At 43.2% G+C, this 6,293-nt stretch overlaps 1 non-coding gene across 1 annotated transcript; it reads left to right on the forward strand.

Moving 5' to 3' along the window:
* The first annotated feature begins 1,593 nt into the window (after nt 1-1,593).
* LOC128132527 (small nucleolar RNA R71) lies at nt 1,594-1,700 on the forward strand. Its single transcript, XR_008230571.1, has one exon. It is a non-coding gene; the product is annotated as a small nucleolar RNA R71 (small nucleolar RNA).
* Nucleotides 1,701-6,293: the final 4,593 nt, after the last annotated feature.

Below are 6,293 nucleotides of genomic sequence, written 5' to 3' on the forward strand. Positions count from 1 at the left end.
TACTTCATGGCTTGGTCTACCCCGAATGTTACTGAGTCATCCCCAACTCGCAATGTGAGTTTTGAGTCTCTCATGTCTACGATGGCGCTAGCGGTGTTGAGGAAGGGTCTTCCAAGGATGATTGGTACTTGAGGATCCGCCTCCATGTCAAGAATGATGAAGTCAGCCGGGAAGACAAACTTGTCAACTTTCACTAATAGATCTTCACATATGCCTCTTGGGAAAGTAACCGTCTTATTTGCTAAATGAATTGCCATCCGAATTGGCTTTGGCTCTGGGAGGTCCAGCTTTTTGAAGAATGAGTATGGCATAAGGTTTATACTCGCTCCCGAATCAGCTAAAGCATGAATTGCTGCCAAGTTGCCAAATTGGCAAGGTAAAGTTAAGCTCCCCGGATCACCCTTCTTCTTTGGTAGTTTGTTTAGCATGGCTGCGGAGCAATTCTCATTCAATACTACTTTCTGCACCTCTTCCATCTTTCTTCTATTAGTGAGGAGTTCCTTAAGGAACTTTGCGTACTTGGGCATTTGCACGACGGCTTCGATGAAAGGAATGTTTATTTGAAGAGTTTTAATATGATCAAGGAATTTCTGATACTCCTCTTCCTGCTTCTCCTTCTTGGCTCGGGCTGGATACGGCATTGGGGGCTGGTAGGGTTTAACGGGTGGCTTATCATGTGATTTTTCAGATGTACTCGCCGAGTACATAGGTCCTACTCGGCGAGTAGATCTGTCAGATTGTGAATGTTGGTTCTCAGCTTGTGCTTCCGTTTCTTCCTTCTGTGAGTCCTTATTCTCTTCAGTACGAATGGGAGCCAGGGGAGTAATAACCTTCCCACTTCTTGTGGTAATAATGTTCACTTGCGCGCCTCGTGGGTTGTTCTCGGTTTTGCTAGGAAGTTCACCCGGTGACCTTTGGTTTAATTGTTGAGCGAGTTGCCCAAGCTGAGTTTCTATATTATGGATGGATGCTTGCTGATTCCTGAGCATTGTTCTTGTTTCTTGGATAGCAGCATCGTGGTCACTGTGTCTTTTCTCGGAAGCAGCCACAAATTTAGTTAGCATCTCTTCCAAGCTTGGCTTCTTCTCTTGCACCGGCTCCTCTTTTTGGTAGTATCCTCTCCCTTTTTGCCTATACTTCTCCTCCTTGGCCTTCTTGTACTCTTCATAAGGCAGCCACTCCTTCTTTTGTTTTCGCCAGTCTTCTTCATACCGGTCACCGCTCGAATAACATACTTGTGCCTTTTTGTTGCCGTGCTCATCTAAATCACAATCCCTAGTGAGGTGAGGTCCATTGCAGTTTTCACAACCCACCCGTATGGCATGGATAGTTTGATCCATTTTATCCATTCTTCTATCCATGGTTTTTAACATGGCCATGACCGCGGATAAATCTTCAGTAGCAGCATATGCGGTTCCCCTCGTGACATCATTCCTTGGGTTGTGGTATTCTCTAGAGTGTTTAGAGAATTCTTCAATTAATTCTTTGATTACCGGGGGTGGATTCTTCGTAAGTGGGCCTTGTGAGTCTAGCAGCTGCCGGGTTGTAACATTGACTCCATCATAAAAGATGGACACTTCTTGTTGGCTATTTAGATCATGGTGTGGGCAATTTCGTAGCAAACTTTTGTACCTCTCCCATGCTTCATATAAAGATTCTCCAGCTTGTTGTTCAAAGTTTGCAATGGCCTTCTTGAGTTTGGCTATTTTTGATGGTGGGCAAAAGTGATCTATAAATTCTTCCTTCATTTTGGCCCAAGTAGTGACTGACCCGGGAGGAAGTGATTTGAGCCAGTCTTTAGCAACACCCTTGAAGGTTACCGGAAGCATCCGAAGTAGTTGAGTTTCGCGGGTTACATTTGGAATGTTGAAATAGTCAGCAACATCATTTACTTCATCCAAATGTTTGTAGGCATCTTCGTGATCTTTCCCATAGAAAGGTATTTCTTTAAGCGCAGCTAGGATATGACCTTTTAGTTCGAAGGTAGCAGTTGCGGGAATTGCGGGTTGCACAAGTCCCGGGCCATGGTCGTCGCGCATCCTCTTCTTCCATTCCCCCATGGGAATTTCATCAATGTTAGCCATAGTGAATGCTAACTCCTCCTCCGATCCGGTTTCTTGTTCGTACGTTGCCTCCTCTTCTTCCTCGGTCTCGTATCCAATATCTTCTTGGATTGGCTTTTCAATTGTCAAGGAAGCGCTTGAAGCTCCGGATTTGCTGCTCTTCTTTTTTCCGAAAACAGTCTTCAAGTTGGACAATGGTGATTTCTTTGGTGTGCTTGAACTCTCCACGTCCTTCCCTTTGTTTCTTTTCAATTCGGATTCGGGGTCTTCAAACGGGGGTACCAGTGGCGTGTTTGCTCCTCTGGTCATGAAAGTCCTGAAATCAATCAAATATCTTCTTGGATTGACTTTGTGTCATGAAAGTTTTTGGACTCGGTTAGCAATTGTACTCCACCATGTTGATGCCACCACCCCCTCGGGAAGTTCTTTGTAGGTATTTTCCAAGAAGGCTTCAAAGTATTCCGTCATCGTCATATCTTGATCGTAGATGCCCAACCGCCAAGAGAGCTCAACCATGCTGCATTGTCGCATCTCCCCTCCCAAAGAAAATGAGATCGTGTTTGGATTGTAATATTCACTCCCACCTCGGAATGAAATAGTAGCAAAGAATTCCCAGCACAACTCCGCATATACTGGCTCTTGTATTTTAAATAATTGCAGCCAACCATCACAAGTGATGTTGGCATACCCCAAGTTACAATCTTTTACCAAATAGCGAGTAAGTTCCTCTTCCAAGCCGACATTACCCATCCATCCCCAATCCACTGCAGTGGGCAAGTGAATTTCTTTCTGTCGCAGCGCTTCCAACTTGTTTAGGGCTCGAGTTTTGGAGGATTTAGAGGTAATTTGTTGAAAAGATAACCATGGCATATCACCATGGCCTCCTCCTCTTGATGATTGTCCTCTCCTTGCCATGCTCCCTGTAAAAACATAACAAAAACACAACAACAAACAACACCCCATTAATAAAACAGAAAAATTTTTCATCTCTGCAAGACCTACTCGCCGAGTACGCGAGCATACTCGCCGAGTAGTATGAACACTCGGACAGATTCGAAATCGAAGCTGTGTAATCTGCGAATTAGTCCAATTTATCCATAGGGGTTTGTCGTAATTGTGTTTCTAACCACATATGTTGAAGAAATTACACCAAATATCCCCTAATTCATGAGTAAATCAAAGCCCTAGAAATTGTGAAAAACTTCCCAAATCCGAAAATATACCAAATGTGGGGAAATAGGTGACAAAGACTGGACCTTTCATGAAATTAAAGAGTAAAAATGTTACCTTGGTGGTTGAATTAAGAGAAAAAGAAAGGAAATTGACTAGATCTTGAAGAACTCTTGAGAGATGGCTTGAGAGAAACTGCTCGGCGAGTATGGGGGTGAAGTGTTGAACAAAAGCAGTTTTTTTACAGAATTTATTTTACTGGGTTTAAACCGTATACTCGCCGAGTATAATGGATATACTCGCCGAGTACGGAAGCGGGTTGTGAAGTTTTAGCTGAATACGGGCATCTACTCGCCGAGTATAACCGATATACTCGCCGAGTATATGTCTCAGATTGAAAAATTTTAAGTTTTTGCCAATTTTACTATGTGATTTTCTTTATTTTAGCCTTTCCACCCCACACTTTTAGTAGAGCTTGTCCTCAAGCACTTAGAGAAGTAGAATGAATGAAGAGAAATGAAAAAAAAATAATACGAAAAATAAAGAAAAAGGGAAAGAAAATGCAAACGTGAAACTCGGGTTGCCTCCCGAGAAGCGCTTCTTTTGATGGAGTCATTAGCTGGACTCCGCCCCTTCTATGTTTTTGCAATTCCGCACAGCAGGAGCTCCTCCATTCCTTCATTGCGGGGGACTCCTTCTTCATATTTCTTCACTCGATGGCCATTGACTTTAAATGGCGTGCCATCTCTTGAGATCAATTCAATAGCCCCATGAGGAAACACTGTCTTAACCACAAATGGACCATCCCACCTTGATTTGAGTTTGCCCGAGAAAAGTTTTAGACGGGAATTGAAGAGTAGTACTTTTTGGCCTTCATGGATGTCTTTGCTTTTGATTCTTTGGTCATGCCATCTCTTGGTCTTTTCTTTATAGAGCCATGAACTAGAATAGGCCTCATTCCGGAGTTCTTCAAGGGCATTCATTTGCATTAAACGGTTGGTCTTCAATTCTTCCATGTCAAAGTTGCATCTTTTTAGCGCCCAATATGCCTTGTGCTCGATTTCAACCGGTAAATGGCATTGCTTTCCATAAACTAACCTATATGGTGTAGTACCAATAGGTGTTTTGAAAGCGGTACGAAACGCCCATAGCGCGTCATCCAATTTATCCGACCATTCCTTGCGATTGCTTCCCACCGACTTCTCCAAGATGCGCTTCAAAGCTCGATTGGTAACTTCCGTTTGCCCACTCGTTTGCGGGTGGTATGATGTGGAGAACTTATGGGTCACCCCATATTTCTTGAGCACCTTGTCCAATTGATCATTGGCAAAGTGTGTGCCACGGTCACTAATTAGGGCCTTTGGAACACCAAACCGGGAGAATAGTCTTTTCAAGAACCGTACCACTACCCGTCCGTCATTTGTAGGTAAAGCCTGCGCCTCCGCCCATTTTGACACATAATCCACCGCCACGAGAATGTACTTGTTTCCTTTGGATGTGGGGAATGGCCCCATGAAGTCTATGCCCCATACGTCGAACACCTCGCACACTTGAATGCTATGTTGTGGCATTTCATTACGGGAGGAAATGTTTCCCACCCTTTGACAAGCATCACATTCTTTGACATATTGGGCTGCATCTTTGAAGATTGTTGGCCCATAAAACCCAATGTCAAAGATCTTCTTCGCGGTATAATGTGCGCCATGATGTCCTCCCGTGGGTCCGCTATGGCATTGCTCTAGTATTTTTCGACTCTCCTTTCCGAACACACATCTTCTTATAATCCCGTCCGCGCAACTTCGGAAGAGGTATGGATCGTCCCAAAAGTAATATTTGATTTCTGAAAAGAATTTCTTCTTTTGCTGACTACTATACTCCTTCGGGACGTAATTTGTAGCTAAGTAGTTAGCTATATCCGCGAACCATGGTTCCTCTCCCACGGACACCATAATGTATTCATCCGGGAAGTCATCTCCATCTTTATCTTCTTGCAATGCCGGGTTCTCGAGCCTAGATAAATGATCGACAGCTACGTTCTCCATTCCCTTCTTATCTCGTATCTCTATATCGAATTCTTGAAGAAGCAGCACCCATCGTATTAGTCTTGGTTTGGCATCCTGTTTGGAAAACAAATACTTGATAGCCGAGTGGTCAGTAAAAACAGTGGTTTTAGATAAAACCAAATAAGGGCGAAATTTATCGAAAGCATAAACTACGGCTAACAGTTCTTTTTCAGTAGTGGTATAATTCTCTTGGGCAGGATTCAAGGTCTTGCTTGCATAATAAATGGGTTGAAAATGCTTGTCAACCCTTTGTCCAAGGACGGCTCCTAGTGCATAGTCACTCGCATCACACATGATCTCGAAGGGTAAGTTCCAATTTGGTGCTATAATGATTGGGGCATTAGTTAATTTTTCTTTTAAAAAGTCAAATGCCTCTAAACACTCTTTAGTGAAATTAAAGGGTGCATCTTTTAACAATAATTGTGTTAGAGGTTTCGTAATTTTAGAAAAATCTTTAATAAAACGCCGGTAAAAGCCTGCGTGTCCCAAAAAGCTTCTAATGCCCTTCACATTAGTTGGCGGGGGTAATTTAGCGATGGTGTCTATCTTTGCCCGATCCACCTCAATCCCCTTTTTAGAGACTTTATGTCCCAATACTATACCCTCCTTGACCATGAAATGACACTTTTCCCAATTTAGGACCAAGTCGGTTTTCTCACATCTAGCAAGCATCGAGTCAAGATTTGTAAGGCAGTCATTAAAAGAAGATCCAAATACAGAGAAATCATCCATAAAGACTTCCATGAATTTCTCCACCATATCATGGAATATGGCGGTCATGCACCTTTGAAATGTCGCAGGTGCATTGCATAAGCCAAATGGCATGCGTCTATAGGCAAAGGTCCCACTGGGGCATGTAAAGGTGGTCTTCTCTTGGTCCATTGGGTCTATGGGTATTTGGAAATACCCGGAAAACCCGTCTAAGAAGCAATAATAGCTATGGCCCGAAAGTCTCTCTAACATTTGGTCTATGAAAGGAAGGGGGAAATGGTCTTTG

Source organism: Lactuca sativa, chromosome 2 (assembly GCF_002870075.4).
Source record: "Lactuca sativa cultivar Salinas chromosome 2, Lsat_Salinas_v11, whole genome shotgun sequence".
In the NCBI taxonomy this organism is placed as follows: Eukaryota; Viridiplantae; Streptophyta; class Magnoliopsida; order Asterales; family Asteraceae; genus Lactuca; species Lactuca sativa.